The sequence below is a fragment of the Podarcis tiliguerta genome (genome assembly GCF_965153285.1).
Source record: "Podarcis tiliguerta genome assembly, chromosome: 8".
NCBI lineage: Eukaryota > Metazoa > Chordata > Lepidosauria > Squamata > Lacertidae > Podarcis > Podarcis tiliguerta.
The window spans coordinates 9343869-9364547 of record NC_139541.1 but is presented as its reverse complement, the minus strand read 5'-3'; the positions used below and the strand labels follow the sequence as shown (position 1 = coordinate 9364547).

Below are 20679 nucleotides of genomic sequence, written 5' to 3'. Positions count from 1 at the left end.
CATAGTTCAAATTTTTACTACAAGTTTTCTGTCAATCCTACCAATGTATGTAACTCTTTACAATAGCTTTTCAAATAAATTATAAACTTTCCCCATTCTTTATTAAATAGGTCCTCTTCCTGGTTTCTAATTCTGCCTGTAAGCTTTGCCATCTCGACGTCGTTCATCAGTTTTGTCTGCCCCTCTTCTTTGGTCGGAGTTGTAGACCCTTAGGATCATCTAGTCTAACCCCCTGCAAAACAGAGTCAGTCGCAGCCAAAACAGCATGGCTCCATCAGTGCCGGATTTATGTATAAATTAAACAAAATCCCTTATTTTGCCTGCTGATCCCTTATCTTCGAGGCTGCTGGTCCCTTATTTTCAAATCTGTAACTTGACAGCTATGGTCTGTAGCTTCCAACCAATTTCATAACAACCGTTTTTATTTGTGTTCTGGTTTTTTAACCGAGAAAGGGAAGGTGGGGTATATTTAGTAACACACCATGTTTTGTCTGCAAGGCAGAGCGAGCAGAGCCCGGCTCAGAGAACTTGCATTTAGAAGAAGGCTGGTTGCTGTGAAGAATACAACGTGTGTAAAATCTCTCCCGTCCGTCAGCGAGGAGCAGAAGCCAGTTTCATTGTACATTAACTCCCAGCAGGCAGGCAGGAAAGCGGCAATTAAGAAAACCAATTAAATGCTGTAGCAATTTCAAACATGCACACAAAACAGTTACCTGAGCTTTCTCTCCAGCCTGCCCCCCGCCCTGCTCTCAAGCAACCACACGCTGGTGTGTGCGGCTGTTTTTACTAGCAAGGTTAGTAAAGGAGAAGACCAAATGAGCACTCAGGGAAATGGGATGATGGGATTAGAAACAGACATCTCTTCTGGTCGGTTGGAGCATGGTGCTGGTAACGCCACTCTGGGCGGCTTCAGCAAAAGATTAAAAGTACATTAAAACATCAGTCATTAAAAACTTCCCTAAAGAGGGCTGCCTTCAGATGTCTTCTAAACGTCGGGGAGTTGTTTATTTCTTTGACATCTGATCGGAGGGCGTTCTACAGGGTGGGTGCCACTACCAAGAAGGCCCTCTGCCTGGTTCCCTGTAACTTCGCTTCTCACGGTGTATGTTGAATCTGTTTGTGTATGAATTGGGTGAGCCTGTGACCTGGACTCAGGAACTAAAGTATTAACCATCACAAAAGAATGGCCAGACCGCCTCCTTCTGTGATGTATGAATTATGGTTGTTGTTTTTTTTGGGGGGGGGTCTTGGGCTACAGGGTGGGCAATTTCAAAAGTCTATATAAGGGCTTGCACACCATTGTTCAGGGTTTTCTTCCCTCCTGCATGTGGTGAGTGGGGACCCTGTTGCAACGGTTTAATAAAGATCAGGCTTATTAGCTGCTTTGCTTCTCAATATACTCTGGTTGGCCTGTTATTTCATAGGGAACCTCCTTAAGGACTCTGTACAGGCTCTGGAATACCCCAGAGCAGTTTTTCTTATACCAGGTTCCAATAACAAACCACCGGCAGGTAGTTTTGACACATCTTCCCACTTGCCTCTGGTTTTCCTGCAATTTTTTCCCACAATTCTGCAAAAAAGAAAGCCTCCGTATCCATTTTTTTAAAACCCAATTGTTATGGCGTTTGGTTTAAAGCTTGTTTATTCCATTTGTGTTACAGAACTGGTTTCCAATGATTACGTCTATTATTAATCAATTACCCACCCATCACCCTAAGGTCTCAGGGCAGGTTAACAACAATTAAAACCCAATATCTAAGTCGTTTTAAAATATCTCAGAATCACAGCCCTTGCTTTTGTGCTTTTCCTTCGCTTGGCTAATCTTGGATTAGCTCTTCGATTTTATCAGTCCAATATTTTAAATGTAGGCATGGCATTTTATTTGTAGCAGACAAAAAATGTTTGGGGGGGGGTAGCTGGGGAGACTGCGGCCTGGTTGCTAGGCAGGATTCACCCAAGACATTTTGCCGCCTCTGGTGAAAAAGAAGAAGATGGCTCCTCTTTCCCAGACCCCCCCAAAATAAAACAGATAGGGCAGCAGCTAGCTGAATATTTCTCCAGCTTTGGTGGCTGCCCAGCTTAGGGGGCTCAGACAGGCTGTTCTTCAATGCATGGGGTGTGGGAATGCTGTGGGTAGCAGGAGAGGCTATATTGATTAGATATTATCCTTCCTAACTCACACCAGAAAGTTTATTCATACAGCAGAGTATATTCCCCTCTTTACACAGCAGAAAGCTAGTTGCAGATTAGAATCTCTTATTATTCCTGGGAAGACCCCTTTGACTCCCCCCAAAAAGAATGAAGACACAATAGTCCTCTTTTAAAAGTAGTAAGAAGTTTACTCACATTCAGTTCACAGTTGCATCCCTGAAGGCAGGCTTTAGCTTAGAGTTACAGAAGAGGCTTTGAGTTCATCCTGTTAAGTTGTGGGTGAACATATCAGACGACAGCTCTTGTTTATTCACTGGTCCAAAACAGAACTGAACTGAAGGGTTCAGCCAACCTGCTTATATAGAGCTCCACTACGAGGCAACAGTAACAACTTTCTGTAACTATCCAATCACTGAACGCCACTTTCAATTCCTTATTTGCATATGTGGACCTGAGTGAAAACAGTATCCCCCTGCTGGCCCAGGGTGAGAACTTCAGTACATAACACATCCCATATAGGAACTCATCCCACATGCTGCGTGAGGACCTTTTGAGGAAGGTGGCTGCGTGACCGGACCTTTTGTGGGGTCTGGAATGGTCACGCCCACCTACCTGGTCACATGAAAAGGAAGGATTCTCCAGACCAGGTGTAACAGGAAGTTCAACTTGCTGGACCAACATTCCCCCGCATGTCCACTCCAGGCAAACAGGAAATGTTGTATTTGACTGCTTATGTTACATCCCATATGGGGAATGACTGGGAGGCTCCAGAACAGCAGACTGGGGGCTGCATCCTGCACCCCCATCCCAGCATCTGCTGCCCGAGACAGTCGCCTCCCTCTGCTTTGTAGAAAATCCAGCTCCATTCTCAGGATGAAAACGACTTTCCTTTCCTCCTAAACCCTCACCAGCTTCTCTTGGGAGGCTTTTAATTACAGTGACTGTGGTTTCCTATTAATGGCAGCAATTGGGGCTATTTGGTTTTTGGGGTTATCTGACAGCTGCTTTGCTCAGTGGGGAAAATGGGATTTCTCTCCAGCACAGTAATGGACCCAAGAAGAGAGGGTGTTAGTGCTGTGATTTCTGCAGAGGGCTACTGTAACTGAGACCCTTTGCCCTTTGGCTGCTAAATAAGCTTCTTGGGAAATTCCTGTGGATGTTTGGGAGGATGCCAGATTGATCACCGGAATATGAAATCGAAGTGATTTCCACATTTACTACCCTCTAGGAACTTTCCCACAATTAGAAGCATCCTCCAGGCATTAGCTGGGACGTCTGTATTTCTTGCAAATGATTATGGGATGCAGCCTAAGGTACAGATGGGGAACCTGCTGCCCTCCGTTCGTTGCTGGACCACAACTCCCAGACGCACTGGCTACTGCTGGCTGAGGTTGATGGGAACAACATGGAGGGCCAAAGGTTCCTCTCCCCTGCCCTAAGGTATGGTCTCATTGTGTGGAGATTTGGCTGCTTTTGAGACTTAGGTGGAATCTAGACACATATTTAAAAAGTTGTGAAAATGCTTTTAAAAAAAGTTTTGAAAATATATATTGAAGCTGCCATAGCTCACCATCGCCATCTAGTGTCACATTTGTATAATGCACTTTACAACACACTTCTAACGTTTTTTTGCAGCTGTATACAGTGGTACCTCAGGTTATGAACTTAATTCATTCCGGAGATCAGTTCTTAACCAGAAACTGTTCTTAATTTGAGGTACCACTTTAGCTAATGGGGCCTCCCGCTGCCGCCGCCGCGCGATTTCTGTTCTCATCCTGAGGTAAAGTTCTTAACCTGAGGTACTACTTCTGGGTTAGCAGAGTCTGTAACTCGAAGCGTTTGTAACCCGAAGCGTTTGTAACCCAAGGTACCACTGTAGTTGAGTCCAGTTTAGTTTTCTCACCATCAGGGAGCCAGTGTGGTGTAGTGGTTAAGAGTGGTAGACTCGTAATCTGGTGAACCAGGTTCGCTTCCCCGCTCCTCCACATGCAGCTGCTGGGTGACCTTGGGCCAGTCACACTTCTCTGAAGTCTCTCAGCCCCACTCACCTCACAGAGTGTTTGTTGTGGGGGAGGAAGGGAAAGGAGATTGTGAGCCGCTTTGAGACTCCTGAAGGGGAGTGAAAGGTGGGATATCAAATCCAAACTCTTCTTCTTCTCTTCTTCATCAGATTTTTTCCAGAAGGCTGCGTGCCAAATGATGCGTTGTTTTAATGCTCCACGAGCATCTTTGATTTAGTTTTGCAATTTACAGATACAGCACTGTTGTCCAAATTAAAGTTTAACTTGCTCTTATTTTGTGATTTCTCAGCATCTAGCATAGACTGGAGATCGATAGATTATTCCCTCCTGAGTGTGTTTAGGTATGCAGGCAGGTGGGTAGTCCTATTCTCTAACTACCATACCTTCCCACATTTCTCTGATGAAAATAGGGACGTCCTAAGGAAAAGCGGGACATTCCGGGATCAAATCAGAAACCGGGATGGCTTCTGTAAATCCAGGACTGTCCCTGAAAAACAGGGACACTTGGAGGGTCAGAACTAGATTGTGTGTGTTGGGGAAACATGCTGCCTTTGCTCTGGTGAAACAAAAATAATATCTTACGTTTGCTCGGCATGGGTAGTGGAAAACACTGAACCGTGAAAGTTAACAAAATAAAACAAAAGTAAATGTGAGTCCTGCTCAGTGAGAGCTCAAGGTTTAAGGGGAAGCCTTGCAGTATCCCATAATGAGGCCTAGTCAATTTTATCGATTTTTTCCTTTGCATTTGTATATTACCTCTCTGCCACGGCACCCAAGGCAGTTTAGAAATTTAAAATACTTAAAACAAATACATGATATAAAATGCAAAGGTTGACATTTCAAGTGCTACGATACTGCTCTAAGCAGTCATAGCTTCCCCCATAGAATTTGGACATCCATAGTTTGTTAAGTACCGTATGCTGAGAGAGGCCCCTAATCCCTCCCCGAAGCTGTAATTCCCCATAATGCTTTAACAATCAATCAGTCAGTCAATCAATCAATCAATCAATCAATCAATCAATCAATCCCTCTTCACAGGGAACTCTGAGAATTATGGTATATCTCTGTGAGGGGAATAGGTAAAGGGTAAAGGGACCCCTGACCATTAGGTCCAGTCATGGCCGACTCTGGGGTTGCGGTGCTCATCTCGCTTTATTGGCCAAGGGAGCCGGCGTACAGCTTCTGGGTCATGTGGCCAGCATGACTAAGCCGCTTCTGGCGAACCAGAGCAGCGCACGTAAACGTCGTTTATCTTCCTGCTGGAGCGGTACCTATTTATCTACTTGCACTTTGACGTGCTTTCGAACTGCTAGGTTGGCAGGAGCAGGGACCGAGCAACGGGAGCTCACCCCGTCGCGGGGATTCGAACCGCCGACCTTCTGATCAGCAAGTCCTAGGCTCTGTGGTTTAACCCACAGCGCCACCCGCATCCCATATGAGGGGAATAGGGGCCTCCTAAAATCTCTCAGCACCTTTCACCAACCTCCACATTTTGCTTCCTAACTTTTTTTTTTTTTAATGAAAGCTCAGGGTCACCAAAGATAACCTTTGTGGGTATGATGGCAGGCGGCAGTTGTTAGTCCCTGACCTAACACGCTCCTGGTTCTTTTCCTTCTTGGGAAACAAAGCAATGGGGATGTTTTGTTGGCTTAATCTCAGCACGCAGGGCTGCTGCTTTTCCCAGAGGGTTAAGCTGAAGGAGGAAAGGAAGCTGCCGATCTTTTCCCACAATAATTGAGCTGTCGTTGTAATTTTCTACCTTCCCTGCCAGGCAGCTGAATTCCCGGTTACTGCCGCTGGCTGGGCAAGGCCTTGGGACCTGCGGCTGATGCTCCCTCATGTGCCATCAGAAGGTACCTTGCAGCGTTCTTGCTTGCTGCTCATCAGGCCAGAATCAGCGGGAGTCTCCATAGCAACGATTTCAGGGCACCGAGCGAAGAACGAGGGGAGAAGCAAACTGTTTCAGCTCACAAAATTTCCCGCAAAGGCTGGGCATTTCAGGGAAACAACAACAAATGAACGTGTACCTCTTCATAAAGAGAATCACAATGATGGGGTTATGGTTACCCCCCAATTATTACCAATGCCTGCATTCCCCTCCCACCAGGAACCCTGACTTCCATGGCTAATGGTCAGTGGTGGAGGGATTTGGAGTGCAACATCTAAACGGCCGCAGGTTCTCCACCCTGACCCATCTCCCTTTTGAGGTGCTCTCAAAATACTAGCTCAGAATACCGTATTTTTCACTCTATAAGACGCACCAGACCACAAAACGCACCTAGTTTTTGGAGGAGGAAAACAAGAAAAAAAAAATATTCTGAATCTCCGAAGCCAGAACAGCAAGAGGGATTGCTGCGCAGTGAAAGCAGCAATCCCTCTTGCTGTTCTGGCTTCTGTGATAGCTGCACAGCCTGCATTCGCTCCATTAGACGCACACACATTTCCCCTTACTTTTTAGGAGGGAAAAAGTGAGTCTTATAGAGCAAAAAATACGGTAATTTACTTGTTCCTTTTGGAAAAGCTTGTGCCAGGTACATACCCATCACCTGGCTGTCTCAGACCAAAGGCTCCCACCTGGAAATAGAGATATTTCTCCCCATGGGTGCTCATTGCATTGATAATCGCCCAGGCACCCTCCTTCGTTGCAGATTGCTGAAGACCTCCTGGCCTGCTGCATACTATGTTACAGGGTTTTTGTGGGGATGAAATGAGGAGGGAGAAGAAACACGTATGGTGGAATATAAATACAATTCATCCATCCATAAAACTGACTCTCCTCCCCATTTTTAGCATACACATTTGTATATTAATGAGCATGCACGCACTGTTGTTCTCCTGTCCTTTTCAAAACCCAGACATCTCCCTTACATGCCTTCGGCGGTTCCATCTCCTGTACATACATACAAACAAAACTCAGCATGGTGGTATTATTGTTCTGCTGAGCTATTTGCCTATTTGCCAATTAAACAGCACTCATTGTTTTCATTCTACGGGCGTATTTTCTTTACTGTCTGGAAGGAGGAGTGAAAGGGTATCTGGCCCCCAACCATCCAATTGTTAAAAAAATAAAATAGTATTTTGAAGGGGAATATATTAGAACAAACCCTCTACTTCACTCTAGTCGTGTGTGTGTGTGTGTGTGTGTGTGTGTGTGTGTGTGTGTGTGTTTCTCTCCAAGCAAACAAAACAAGGAGCAGAAAGAATATCTGAATTAAAGAAAGAAAAGGAAAAACTAACAAGTAAGTCTACCAACCCGCTAAATAGTTTCAAGTTCAAATTGTCATAAAATAGATAGTTATCCATGCCAAATTTCAATTTTGCTCATGGTGTTTGTTCTGAATTGACGCACCTGCTTTTAAATGCGCCCTTGCCTCATTTGCCTGCTACATTTTTAGATTTCTAACTAAAAAGACAAAAACACACTTTATATCTATATGAATACATGAAGAAAGCCTTTGGCCCAACAGGCGGGGAAACTGCACCGCTGCAAACCTTGTTGGGAGACATCCTCACAAACTGCAGCAAGCAGATGAAGCGATGGGCAGAGAATAATCCAGAACTGTAAAAGGTAAAGGTAAAGGGACCCCTGACCATTAGGACCAGTCGTGGCCGACTCTGGGGTTGCGGCGCTCATCTCGCTTTATTGGCTGAGGGAGCCGGCGTACAGCTTCCGGGTCATGTGGCCAGCATGACTAAGCCGCTTCTGCCAAACCAGAGCAGCGCACGGAAATGCCGCTTACCTTCCCGCTGGAGCGGTACCTATTTATCTACATGCACTTTTGATGTGCTTTCGAACTGCTAGGTTGGCAGGAGCAGGGACTGAGCAACGGGAGCTCACCCCATCGTGGGGATTTGAACCACCGACCTTCTGATTGGCAAGTCCTAGGCTCTGTGGTTTAACCCACAGCGCCACCCGCATCCCTCCAGACTGTACCCACGGCTAAACATGGTCTCTGACACAGCAATTGACGGCATCCAGACTGTGCCTGTCTTGACGCACCTGCCCAAGACAGAAATGTGTATCATGGGTGATCGCAGAATCATAGAATTGAAGAGTTAGAAGGGACCATGAGGGTCATCAAGTTCAACCCTCTGCAAGCGGAGGCAGTCTAGGGAGTTGACCACACACTAAGGCCACATTCATACCAAACACTGAAAGCACTATGATGCCTCTTTAAACAGTCATAGCTTCCACCAGTGGCGTAGCGTGGGGGGTGCAGGGGGGGCCGGCCGCACCGGGCGCAACATCTGGGGGGGGGGGCGCTTGCGCTCGCAGCTCGCTCTCTGCCCCTACCTGGCTCACTCACTCTCTCTCACTGCAGTGCTGGCTGTGCAAATCCGATCCGAGCCGCCGGGTCGCCGCCCACTGTGGAGGGGAGGGTGCCAGACGTGCGGTGCGGTGCGGAGAGAGAGCGAGGGACTATTTGGGGGAGGGACAGTGCAGCGGGGGGGGGGGGCGCAAATTACTTGCCTTACCCCGGGTCGCCACCCACTGTGGAGGGGAGGGTGCCAGGCGTGCGGTGCGGTGCGGAGAGCGAGGGACTATCTGGGGGAGGGACAGTGCAGTGGGGGGGGGGCGCAAATTACTTGCCTTGCCCCGGGTGCTAACAACCCACGCTACGCCACTGGCTTCCACCAAAGAATTCTGGGAACTGACATTTTTTAAAGGTAATGAGAGATGTTAGGGGCTGGGGCCAAACTGGCCGAGATGTACAAGAAAAACTCCGACGTTTCCTGGAGATGCAAAAAAGGGGTTGGTACTTTATGCACATGTGGTGGGACTGTACAAAGATAAGAGAATTTTGGAATATGATATACAATGAACTCAAAAAGATATTTAAATTCTCGTTCCAAAAAAACAACAACCCCTGAAGCCTTTTTGTTAAGCATTATATCCATTGATATACAAAAATTTTTTACCACAGAACCCTCTTTATGTACGCAACCACAGCGCCGAGGATTTTAATAGCAAAAAACTGGAAGGGTGATATAATCCCCACAAAAACTGATTGGCAAGCAAAGATGATAGAATATTCAGAACTTGCAAGGATGACGGGGAGAATAAGAGGAAATTCTAACCAGAAAGTTAGTAAAGATTGGACAATGTTTAAAGAATATCTTAAAAAGTACTGTAATAACACAAATCTCTGACAGATTTGGCTGGAATCTTGAAGTTTAAGGAAACTATATTCCCCCCCCAATAATTAACTGAAAAGTATAATAAAAATGAAGTGCGTATAGACTAGTAAGGTATAAAAAGCACAATGAGGTGCATTGGAAGTTAAAGGGTAAGGGGACCCCTGACCGTTAGGTCCAGTTGCGGGCGACTCTGGGGTTGCAGCGCTCATCTTGCTTTATTGGCCGAGGGAGCCGGGTGTACAGCTTCCGGGTCATGCGAACCAGAGCAGCACACAGAAATGCCGTTTACCTTCCTGCCGGGGCGGTACCTATTTATCTACTTGCACTTTGTGCTTTCAAACTGCTAGGTTAGACCACAGCACCACCCGCGTCCCTAATGTAATGTCAAACGAGGTGTTGTTAGTCAGTGTCTATGGTCTGTTTATGTCAGTTTTTGTTGTCTTTATGTTCTATGCAAATTGTTTTGTAATAAAGAATCTTTAAAAATTAAAAAGAGAGAGTTGTTTGTTGTTGTTGTTGTTGTTGTTTAGTTGTGTCTGACTCTTGACCCCATGGACCAGAGCACACCAGGCACTTCTGTCTTCCACTGCCTCCTGCAGTTTGGTCAAACTCATGCTGGTAGCTTCGAGAACACTATCCAACCATCTCGTCCTCTGTCGTCCCCTTCTCCTTGTGCCCTCCATCTTTCTCAACATCAGGGGCTTTTCCAGGGAGTCTTCTCTTCTCATGAGGTGGCCAAAATATTGGAGCCTCAGCTTCACAATCTGTCCTTCCAGTGAGCACTCAGGGCTGATTTCCTTAAGAATGGAGAGGTTTGATCTTCTTGCAGTCCATGGGACTCTCAAGAGTCTCCTCCAGCACCATAATTCAAAAGCATCCATTCTTCGGCGATCAGCCTTCTTTATGGTCCAGCTCTCACTTCCATACATCACTACTGGGAAAACCATAGCTTTAACTATACGGACTTTTGTTGGCAAGGTGATGTCTCTACTTTTTAAGATGCTGTCTAGGTTTGTCATTGCGAGAGAGTTGTTAGGGGACCACTATTACCCTCACAGCACTACAAAATTCCCAGAATGGATTAACAACCAACCGCTCTTCACAGGGAACTCTGGGAATTGTAGCTCAGTGAGGAGAAGAGGTTTTAAAGCGGTATCAAAGTGCTTTCAATATCTGGTGTGGATGTGGCCTAAGAGACCGGGTGATTTCACCCAAAGAAGGAGACAAGCGCGGACGCGACCAGGAAAGCAGAAAATTCGGCAGAGGGAACGCCTCTGAGTCCCCTTCCTCAGAAGACAGAAAGAGCAATGACTTCAGCAATCAGATCCTTGGCTAAAACGACTGATGCTAATGATAAAAAGTTGGAAAGTGTTTCCAAGAGATCGTTTAATTTCTGGTCTGCCTTCACTGCACGCCATTGTCAGGATAATTGCAGATTACTTAACTCTGGAACCTCTCCATATCTGCTTGCTTTATTGCTGAATTATCAGGAAAAGTTCTCGGGAAACTTGCTAATGTAATTAAACAGCAACATGAAGCGAGTATGTCAGGTGAAAATATGAAAATCACCTCCCTGCTCTGCTGAGTACAGTGTATTGGCTGGGTCCCATAGGTGGAGGCAGCCAGGATGAATAGAGATGCTTGCTTGGTGGCCACAGAATGTGAAGGGCATATTGAGAACAACCTGAGCTGGTCTGCCCTCCTGATCTCCCTTTCTTGTGCTCGGAGTGGGTCTGCATCATAAAACTATAGTGATGTTAGCAGGTGACTTGGCCCTCAGTGGCTGCTTTCTGGAAAGTCACCAACCACTCAGCATAAATAGACCAGGAATAATTCCCCTTCATTCTCCGTTGATGGCAATAAATCCTGACGTCTCTTGCCATGCTCATCCTACTTGTGGGAACAGCTTACCGATAATTTGCAGTTGGCAACAGAACAAATGAGAGCATGTTAGCCAAAATGCATGTGGAACAGCAGCAGCAGCAGCCCACCTATTCAGCTCTAATGGTTCAAGGAGATTATGCCTTGCATGCATAATAAGGCTCTCTGAATCCAGCCTTCTGAATCTTTGATATCACTGAAAGCCAAGTGGGTTCCTAGTCCTTATGGTTTTGGAAGCGGGATTTAAAATGAGAGTGCAGGGTCTAGGTGGATGAAACAGCAGCTCAGCAGTCTGCCCAGGGAGGAAATGAAGTGAAGCTGACTGTGCACAGCACTGATTGGCCAGCACCTGCTCCGCCATGAGTCCTTTTCTTTCCCCAATCAGTTCTTTTCAATTTAATTTTTGGTTTTGTTAGTGTGTGTGTCTTTAAAAAGGGGGGAACGATTATGAGCTTATTTCATTGAATAAACTGGTAAGCGGTATTTAAACTGAAGATGTATCTGAACTGTCGCACTACAAAGGGAAAGTCAGGATCAAACTATGTGAAGAATCCCTGCTGCCCCAAACCCAGGCGGATTTCTGCTTGTAAGATAGTGTTATAGGTTTGTGGGGCCAGTCAGAATGACAGTCAGGTGAGTGATTGTGTATCAAGAAGGCTTAGAATATCATAGGTCACTTAACCTGTCAGAGGAAGCAAGATATCCTAGGGTGTTACTATTGTGAGACCTTCTATCCCAGACCCTCCAAGCACCCCTATTTTCCAGGGACAGTCCTGGATTTACAGAAGCCATCCTGGTTCCTGATTTTATCCTGGAATATCCCACTTTCCCTTAAAGATAAAGCTAAAGGGACCCCTGACCATTAGGTCCAGTCGCGGACGACTCTGGGGTTGCGGCGCTCATCTCGCTCCATGGGCCGAGGGAGCCGGGGTACAGCTTCCAGGTCATGTGGCCAGCATGACAAAGCCGCTTCGGGCGAACCAGAGCAGCGCACAGAAACGCCGTTTACCTTCCCACCGGAGCGGTACCTATTGATCTACTTGCACTTTGACGTGCTTTCGAACTGCTAGGGTGGCAGGAGCTGGAACCAAGCAACGGGAGCTCACCCTGTCGCGGGGATTCGAACTGCCAACCTTCTGATTGGCAAGTCCTAGGCTCTGTGGTTTAACCCACAGCGCCACCCGCGTCCCCCCACTTTTCCTTAGGACTTCCCTATTTTCCTCAGAGAAATGTTGGAGGGTATGCCATCCTCTGCTCAGGCTGTTTACATGTGTGAATAAAACCAGATATCTTAAAGACACCACAGTCTCCAATGACCTTCATTCCAAGGAAATTGAACCCTGGATCAGCGCTTGGAACCGCCGGGGTCTCTTGCAGCTTGGAGACTGAGGTAAGTGCAACAGTATATTTGTAAGCATCCGAAATGAAACTTTATTTAATAATTATGGAGAGAGGGACAGCTGTCTTCTAATATATTCTCCTCCTGCATTCCTTCTGGCCTGCAAGGAACCAGATGTCCTTTCATTTTATTTTGAGACTTCCCTTTTAGTATTCTCAAGGTACGGATATTGCTGCCTCTAAATCATGCAAGCGCCCAGGGTCCTGGAGGCATGCTGAATAAACTCTTTATTTAAAAAGCAGCATCTGATAGCAGCATCAGATAGAAAAAGTGGTGGCAAGGCTGAACTCTCAGAATAAGGAAGTTTGGCTCTCAGTCCCGGGGGGAGGGGGGGGCAGATTGTGGCTCTTCAGGCCTCTCTAATTGGTCCTAGACACCCCTTAGTCAGTGGCCCTGCTCTGCACCCTGGCTGCATATTCCTGGCTGGAATATGTCATTGCGCTGTGATAAGGCTTTGCTCAGACTAATGAAGCCCACCTTAGGGACCTCAGTCCAGATTTGTGTCGGGTTTACTCCTGGTTTATTCTCCAGAAGATGGCAGTGGAATAAACGAAAATCTGCCTTTATTCCCGTATGGGGGACACAAGAGCCCTTACAGAGTCCTTTGCAGGTTCCAGTGGCGTAGCGTGGGTTGTCAGCACCCGGGGCAAAGCAAGTAATTTGCGCCCCCCCCCCGCTGCACTGTCCCTCCCCCAGATAGTCCTTCGCTCTCTCTCCGCACCGCACCGCACCGCACGCCTGGCACCCTCCCCTCCACAGTGGGCGGCGAACCGGCGGCTTGGATCGGATTCGCACAGCCAGCACTGCAGTGAGAGAGAGTGAGTGAGCCAGGTAGGGGCAGAGAGCTGCGAGTGCGAGCGCCCCCCCCCCAGATGTTGCGCCCGGTGCGGCCGGCCCCCCCTGCACCCCCCACGCTACGCCACTGGCAGGTTCTCCATCGGTTGGAGGAAATAACAGAGGCCAGCCAGAGAATATTGAGAAGCAAAGCAGCTAGTAAGCCTGATCTTTATTGAACTGTTGCAACAGGGTGCCCACTTCACAGGCAGGAGAAGGAGGAGGACCCCAAACAAAGGTGTGCCCGCCCTTATATAGACATTTTAAATTGCCCACCTTGGAGTCCAAGACCACCCCCAGAAACATCATACCTACATCACAGAAGGGGTGTAGCCCAAGACCACCACCCCCAGACGCATCATACCTACATCACAGAAAGGGCGGTCTACAACAGAAATCTGAGTGCGCTGTTTATTTCCTGTCGTTGTTTATCTCCTGTCTGGCAGATTACCTGTTAATGCTTACTTGATTGGATACCCTGGGGAGCCTGGCCAGTCTTTTGTAGTGGCAAATACTTAGTTCCTGATCCAGATCAGAGGCTCACCCTATTCATACACAGATATACCCTTAAGACAGGTTTTGTGAATGAAAAGACAATGGGGAGGCTTTTCCATTTTCCTTTGACCTTGCAGAGAAAACATTTGGTCAGTTTGGGAGCCAAAATGGCTCCAGGGCTGCTTTCCTGTGGTGCCTCAGACATGTGGCCCATACATTTATGTATGTGTTTGCCTGGCATATCCATAAACATTTATTATATATATAAGACTTTAATTTTTTTATTTCAGCAGTGGTTTAGGATGAGAGTTTCCCTTCTCCTGGATCGGCTACCTTATATGGTTGAAGACCCCCATCTGCCCCTGAGCATGTCCTGTTTAAATATATAGCTTTCATTGTAAACTTCCTTGTTTAGCAATAAAAGCAATCAGTACAATTGGCCTCCGTTGTTCAAAATTGAGTGAAAAACCATTTCAAGTTAGTAGATTCCTGTTCAAGGGAGTAGATCTGTCTGGAATGATGTTTGTCTTGCTGGTGGTCCATACACTTCGTTTATTAAATGTATAAAAGGAAACACCATTTCTATTTATTTACTTCTAGTTTTGTCTGGAAAAAACACACACACAATCCTGCTTTTGGGCTGAAAAAGGCTCACATAGCAGCTCGCAAATAAAAGGAAAAGACAGCCCCTGCCCTCAGGCTCGTAATCTAAAAGACACAACACAAAAGGAAAGTAGATTGGGAGGGAGGGGGAAATAAGCAAAGTCAAGAGTTCAGGTTTTTCGTTACAATTTCTGCGAAGTTATCCTTCGTTGTGAATTTGCTAGCCAGATGGTTGTGACTGAGCCTTTTGGCATCACTGTCTCCAAGTGTCTCTTGTGTGGGATGCTACATGCATCAACTATACTAATTCTTTGTGGATTTTGGGGGGGTGGGTGGGTGGGTGGGATCCAGAATGCAAAACTGGGTTCTGGCCCCATGACTCACTCAATCACCTGTGAAGTCACTCCCTGCACCTCCAGCCATCATGCCTGAGCGTCTGGATGCTCCTACCATAAATAGAAAAACGCAGCCCCAACTTTGGTACCACATGCTCTGAAGATGTGATGTCATATATATAATTTATTTCCACTGGGGTGCAGCTAGAAGCTGGGGAACAGAGATGCAGTCTTGCTCTGAGCTGGAACCCAAGCTGTGAGCCTAGGGCTTCCCTGAAAACCGAACAGGGAAGCGGCAATATTAATGCTGACGAAACCCTCCATCCTATGAACAGGTTGCTTTGAGGTTTTAATTTCTTTCTGGCAATCAATAACATGAACTAAATAATGAAAAACAAAAACTATATATCCTCAATTCATCGCGGTCTTAATTTATGTTCATTCCAAAGAACGACACTCTGGAGAGGTGTAGGTATCTGTGAAATCTTTCCCTGCCTGGAATCTGGGATGCACTCAATATTATAGACAAAACGACTAAAAAGGGAATTCAGTAAACCTGTTTCCCTACCTGTAGGAGGCTCATCAGGAAACCCCTATAAGAACCTAAAAGGTTACCTATCGGTCGGAGGAAGGAAACAGATCAACCATGGTCTTTTAAAAGATATTTATTGAGATTTCAACATATTACACAAATTAAAAAGAATAAAAAGAAAAAGAAAATACAAAATAAAAACAGTTTAAAACAAATCAGTCTTTCCATATCTTATCTTTCATTTACTTGTTTCCCTGACCTCCTCACACCTCCCTTTCTTGTATTCCAGTTCAGTTGGTTAATTCAGCAAATCCTTTCCCTCTTTAATTTTATCTTAATCTTTTATCTTAATATATTATAGCTTTAGATTATCACCCGTTAACAATCCATTTTTACATGTTCCTTAACATTGCTGCTAAAAAACCCCACTTAACTTCAACCCAGCATCATTCTAACATTCATTAATTTTACAGTGTTTCTGTAAATAGTCTTTAAATTTCTTCCAATCTTCTTCCACTGACTCTTCTCCCTGGTCTCGGAAGATCAACCATGGTCAAAGCGGCTATTAAGCCTGATCTTGATTACTGCTGTTGCAACAGGGTGCTCACTCGCCCCACGCAGGAGGGAGAAGGAACCCAGAACAATGGTGCGCAAGCCCTTATATAGACTTTTGAATTTGCCCACCCTGTAGCTCAAGTAAAGGTAAAGGTACCCCTGCCCGTACGGGCCAGTCTTGACAGACTCTAGGGTTGTGCGCTCATCTCACTCTAGAGGCCGGGAGCAAACGCTGTGCGCAGACACTTCTGGGTCACGTGGCCAGCGTGACGAAGCTGCTCTGGTAAGCCAGAGCAGCACACGGAAATGCCGTTTACCTTCCCGCTAGTAAGCGGTCCCTATTTATCTACTTGCACCCGGGGGTGCTTTCGAACTGCTAGGTTGGCAGACGCTGGGACCGAGCAACGGGAGCGCACCCCATCGTGGGGATTCGAACCGCCGACCATGCTATCGGCAAGTCCTAGGCGCTGAGGTTTTACCCACAGCGCCACCCACGTCCCCTGTAGCTCAAGACCACCCCCCAAAACATCATACATACATCACTGGAGGAGGCGGTCTACAGCAGAAATACATCACAGCGGGGCAGTCTACAACAGAAATCCTGTCTGGCAAGACACTGATGGTCACTTGATTGCTTTACCTGGGCAGCCTGGCCATTCCTTCTGAGATGTATTTAGCATCTTCTGAGATGCTAAATACTTAGTTCCTGAAATCAAGTCCCAGGCTCACCCTAGGTAAAGGTAAAGGGGACCCCTGACCATTAGGTCCAGTCGTGGCCGACTTTGGGGTTGCGGCGCTCATCTCGCTTTATTGGCCGAGGGAGCCGGCGTTCAGCTTCCGGGTCATGTGGCCAGCATGACTAAGCCGCTTCTGGCGAACCAGAGCAGCGCACAGAAATGCTGTTCACCTTCCCGCCGGAGTGGTACCTATTTATCTATTTGCACTTTGATGTGCTTTCGAACTGTTAGGTTGGCAGGAGCAGGGACCGAGCAACGGGAGCTCACCCTGTCGCGTGGATTTGAACCGCTGACCTTCTGATTCTGCAAGTCCTAGGCTCTGTGGTTTAACCCACAGCACCACCCGCGTCCCATAGGCTCACCCTATTCATACACAAATACGCCCTTAAGACAGGATTTGTGAGCAAAGAGACAACGGAGAGGTCTCCCCATTTCCTTCCTCACTGCAGAGAATTTTTGAGGTGGCTGGAAGAGTCAAAATGGCTTCAGGATTGTTCTCCTGTACTATTTCAGACATGTGGTTTATATACTTATGTATATGTTTGCCGTGTACATTTATGAAGATGTGATTTATATATATATGTGAGACCTTAGGATTTCTGTAACACATCCTTTCAGGGAGAGCGGCGTGGGGTGGGGGGAATGCCCCCCCCCTATTCATGAGAAACAGAGAGATGCCAAATCCTTTTTCTAGGCTAAGTCTCATGAAAATAGCTGTTGTGAGTTCCTAATTGACAACAGAAAAGCAAAATCCTGTGTTGGGGGGTGGGGGAGGACAGCAACCCAGTTCCACCGAGGTGTCAAACCACGCATAGATTTCCTTTTGAAAAGCTGCTTCAAAGGAGAGCCGGGTCTTGTGTGCAGAGATGAGACCTGACACTTGGCAAAGGCATAACAAGAAATGCTTTGGGAGCATAGAATCTGAAGAGCTGAAAGGGACCCGGGGGCCATGTAGACCAACCCCTGCAATGCAGGAACCACAGCTATGGTGAAATCCTGATGGTGCCTGGTTTTCATTAGCCTCTCACTGTATCTGGATGGGCAGGGTGGGGAAAAGCGTAATCAGGCCTCTGGGATTTTGCACAAATGCTTTGCAGAATCCTGCCTTATAACCAGGACCATATTTGGGTTTGATGAGGCCCTAAGCTACTGAAGGTAATGGAGCCATTTACAGTGGTACCTCAGGTTACAGACGCTTCAGGTTACAGACACTTCAGGTTACAGACTACGCTAACCCAGAAACAGTACCTCGGGTTAAGAACTTTGCTTCAGAATGAGAACAGAAATTGTGCTGTGGCGGCAGCAGGAAGCCCCATTAGCTAAAGTGGTACCACAGGTTAAGAACAGTTTCAGGTTAAGAACGGACTTCCAGAATGAATTAAGTTCTTAACCTGAGGTACCACTGTATATGCCAAGCTGTCCTTTGTCAACAACAAATTGTCGGTGTTTTTTGTGTTGGATATATGCTATATGGTCATTTATGGACCTAATACAGGCATGTCCAAAGTCCGTTTCGGGGGCCTAATCTGGCCCACCGGTCAGTTTAATCCAGCCCCTGTGGCAGTTTATTTCCTGGGGTAAAATCCTAAAAAAACCCTCAATAACCTCAATCTTAAAAAAAGGTCTTTGAAAAAAGTTTGGATGCCACTGGCCTAATAGGTATGTAAAGCCATTTGCACATAACAAAATATGTGATATTTTAGGGAGCAGGCTAGCAGGCGGGGCCCATTACTTACATCACAGGAGCCTACACAACACAAAAGACTGTTGCTGTATGTAGGTTATATTTTATTTGTTTTTTATCTTATATTTTGGAAATGTGCACCTGGGGTTTTTTCCCCCTTTAATTTTTTGGGGGCCCCCAAGAGAGTGGGACCCTAAGCTATAGCTTGTTTAGCTTTTTCTTCTTCTTTTTCTTTGGCAATCACTCATAGCTGAGTAAGATTGTCTTCCATAAACATGGTTTTAACAATGAGTCCGTAAGTGATTGTGGAGGCCAATTCTGGATCCACACGTCCTTCCAGTGTGGGGACGTAGGTTTCCGGGCGGGAGTTGATCAGGGTGTGGATTTGCCAAGCGTGCCTTCTTCTTAGCACATTTCTCCCTTGCGTCCTGAGTTCAAGTGTCTTCAAAGCCCACGACACCTTTTTATTTGTTTTTTATCATATATTTTGGAAATGTACATTCAGGGTGTTATGTACTGAGTTGAATAGGATCCAAACTGCAGCAGTCTGATTGGTCCTAGAACAATAGGATCCAAAATGCAGCAGTCTGATTGGTCCTAGAACAATAGGATTCAGAATGCAGCAGTCTGATTGGTCCTAGAACAATGCAGCAGTATGATTGGTTGGCAGGAACCACCCAATCATGCTCCAGATAGAAGTGAATCCACAACCTGATTGGCTTACAGTAGAATTCCGGAATTAGCCAATCATGGGCAGCCCATTGTGTAAATAATGTATATAAAGCAGATACTTTGAGGGGACATTCATTCATTCCTCCTCACCACTATGAGCTGAATAAAGAGCATGAAATCACTTTGCGACTCTGAATATATTTCACAGGGGTTTTTTCTCTTTAATTTTTTGGGGGGCCCCCAAGAGAGTGGGGCCCTAAGCTATAGCTTGTTTGGCTTAAACTTTAATCTGGCACTGCTTATAAGTTTGTTGTTCTCTACTCCACCCCCCTTCCAGACATCCTGCTATGCCCTTGCCTTTCCTGGTCCCATGGAGAGGTTCTTCAGCAAAGACTGTTATGGAGGATGCCAAGTAATTTCAGACGCCCTGTTCTTGGGGAGAAGAGCGTCAACGCACACAGAAGGAGCAGCAGCTGAATATTAATGCAGGAAGAAGCAAGGATGTCTGCAGGGCAAGGCCTCTGGTGTGTTTGGGCGAAACAGAACTCAGGTGGGTACTTTGTTATAAACAAAAATCTGCCCTTTCCCCTTATGGGGTATCCAAGAGCCCGTATAGAGTCCTTACGTAGGTTCCCTATCGGTAGGAGAAAATAACAGAGGCCAACCAGAGAATATTGAGAAGCGAAGCAGCTAGTAAGCTTGCTCTTTATTGATCTGTTGCAACAGGGTCCTCACTCACCACATGCAGGAGGCAGGAGGAACCCAGAACAATGGTGCGCAAGCCCTTATATAGACTTTTGAATTCCCTCCCTGGAGTCCAAGACCACCCCCAGAAACATCATACATACATCACAGAAGGGGTGTAGCTCAAGACCCCCCCCCAATACATCATACCTACATCACAGAAAGGGCGGTCTACAGCAGAAATCTGAGTGCTTTCTTTACCTCCTGTCTGCCAGGTGACCTGTTTAATGGTCACTTGATTGGATTGCTTGGGGAGCCTGACCAGTCTGTTGTAATGATAAATACAGTAGTACCTTGGGTTACATACGCTTCAGGTTACAGACTCCGCTAACCCAGAAATAGTACCTCGGGTTAAGAACTTTGCTTCAGGATGAGAACATAAATTGGGCTCCAGCGGCGCGGCAGCAGGAGGAGGCCCCATTAGCTAAAGTGGTGCTTCAGGTTAAGAACAGTTTCAGGTTAAGAACGGATCTCCGGAATGAATTAAGTACTTAACCTGGGGTACCACTGTACTTTGTTCCTGAGCCAAGTCACAGGCTCACACCCTATTCATATCTTAAATGTGCCCTTAAGACAGGATTTGTGAAGGAAAAGGCAATGGGGAGGCTTTTCCATTTTCCTTTGACCTTGCGGAGAAACCATTTGCTCAGTTTGGGAATCAAAATGGTTCCAGGTTGGTCTTCCTGTGCTGATCTATGTACGTGCTTGGTTGGTACACTTAGGAACATTTAACATATATCTAAGACCTCAAAATTCCTATCACAACTTCAAGGTGGCATTAAGAACGTAAGAAGAGCCTGCTGGATCCGGCCCGCAGCCCATCTAAGTCCAGGATCCTGTTCTCACTGGGGACCAGCAGATGCCTCAGTGGGAAAACTGCAAACAGGACCTGAGCAG

At 46.4% G+C, this 20679-nt stretch overlaps 1 protein-coding gene and 1 long non-coding RNA gene across 2 annotated transcripts in view; one reads left to right on the top strand and one right to left on the bottom strand.

Moving 5' to 3' along the window:
• LOC310684030 overlaps positions 1-20679 on the bottom strand; it is a 99375-nt gene continuing 78696 nt past the window's right edge. The window contains exon 2 of the long non-coding RNA XR_014514668.1: positions 1-323. This is a non-coding gene — a long non-coding RNA (uncharacterized lncRNA). The remainder of the gene's footprint in view (positions 324-20679) is intronic.
• Positions 19380-20679, top strand: part of RPH3A (rabphilin 3A) — a 113879-nt gene continuing 112579 nt past the window's right edge. The window contains exon 1 of the mRNA XM_083453943.1: positions 19380-19588. The gene's annotated coding sequence lies outside the window, so the exon portion shown is untranslated. The remainder of the gene's footprint in view (positions 19589-20679) is intronic.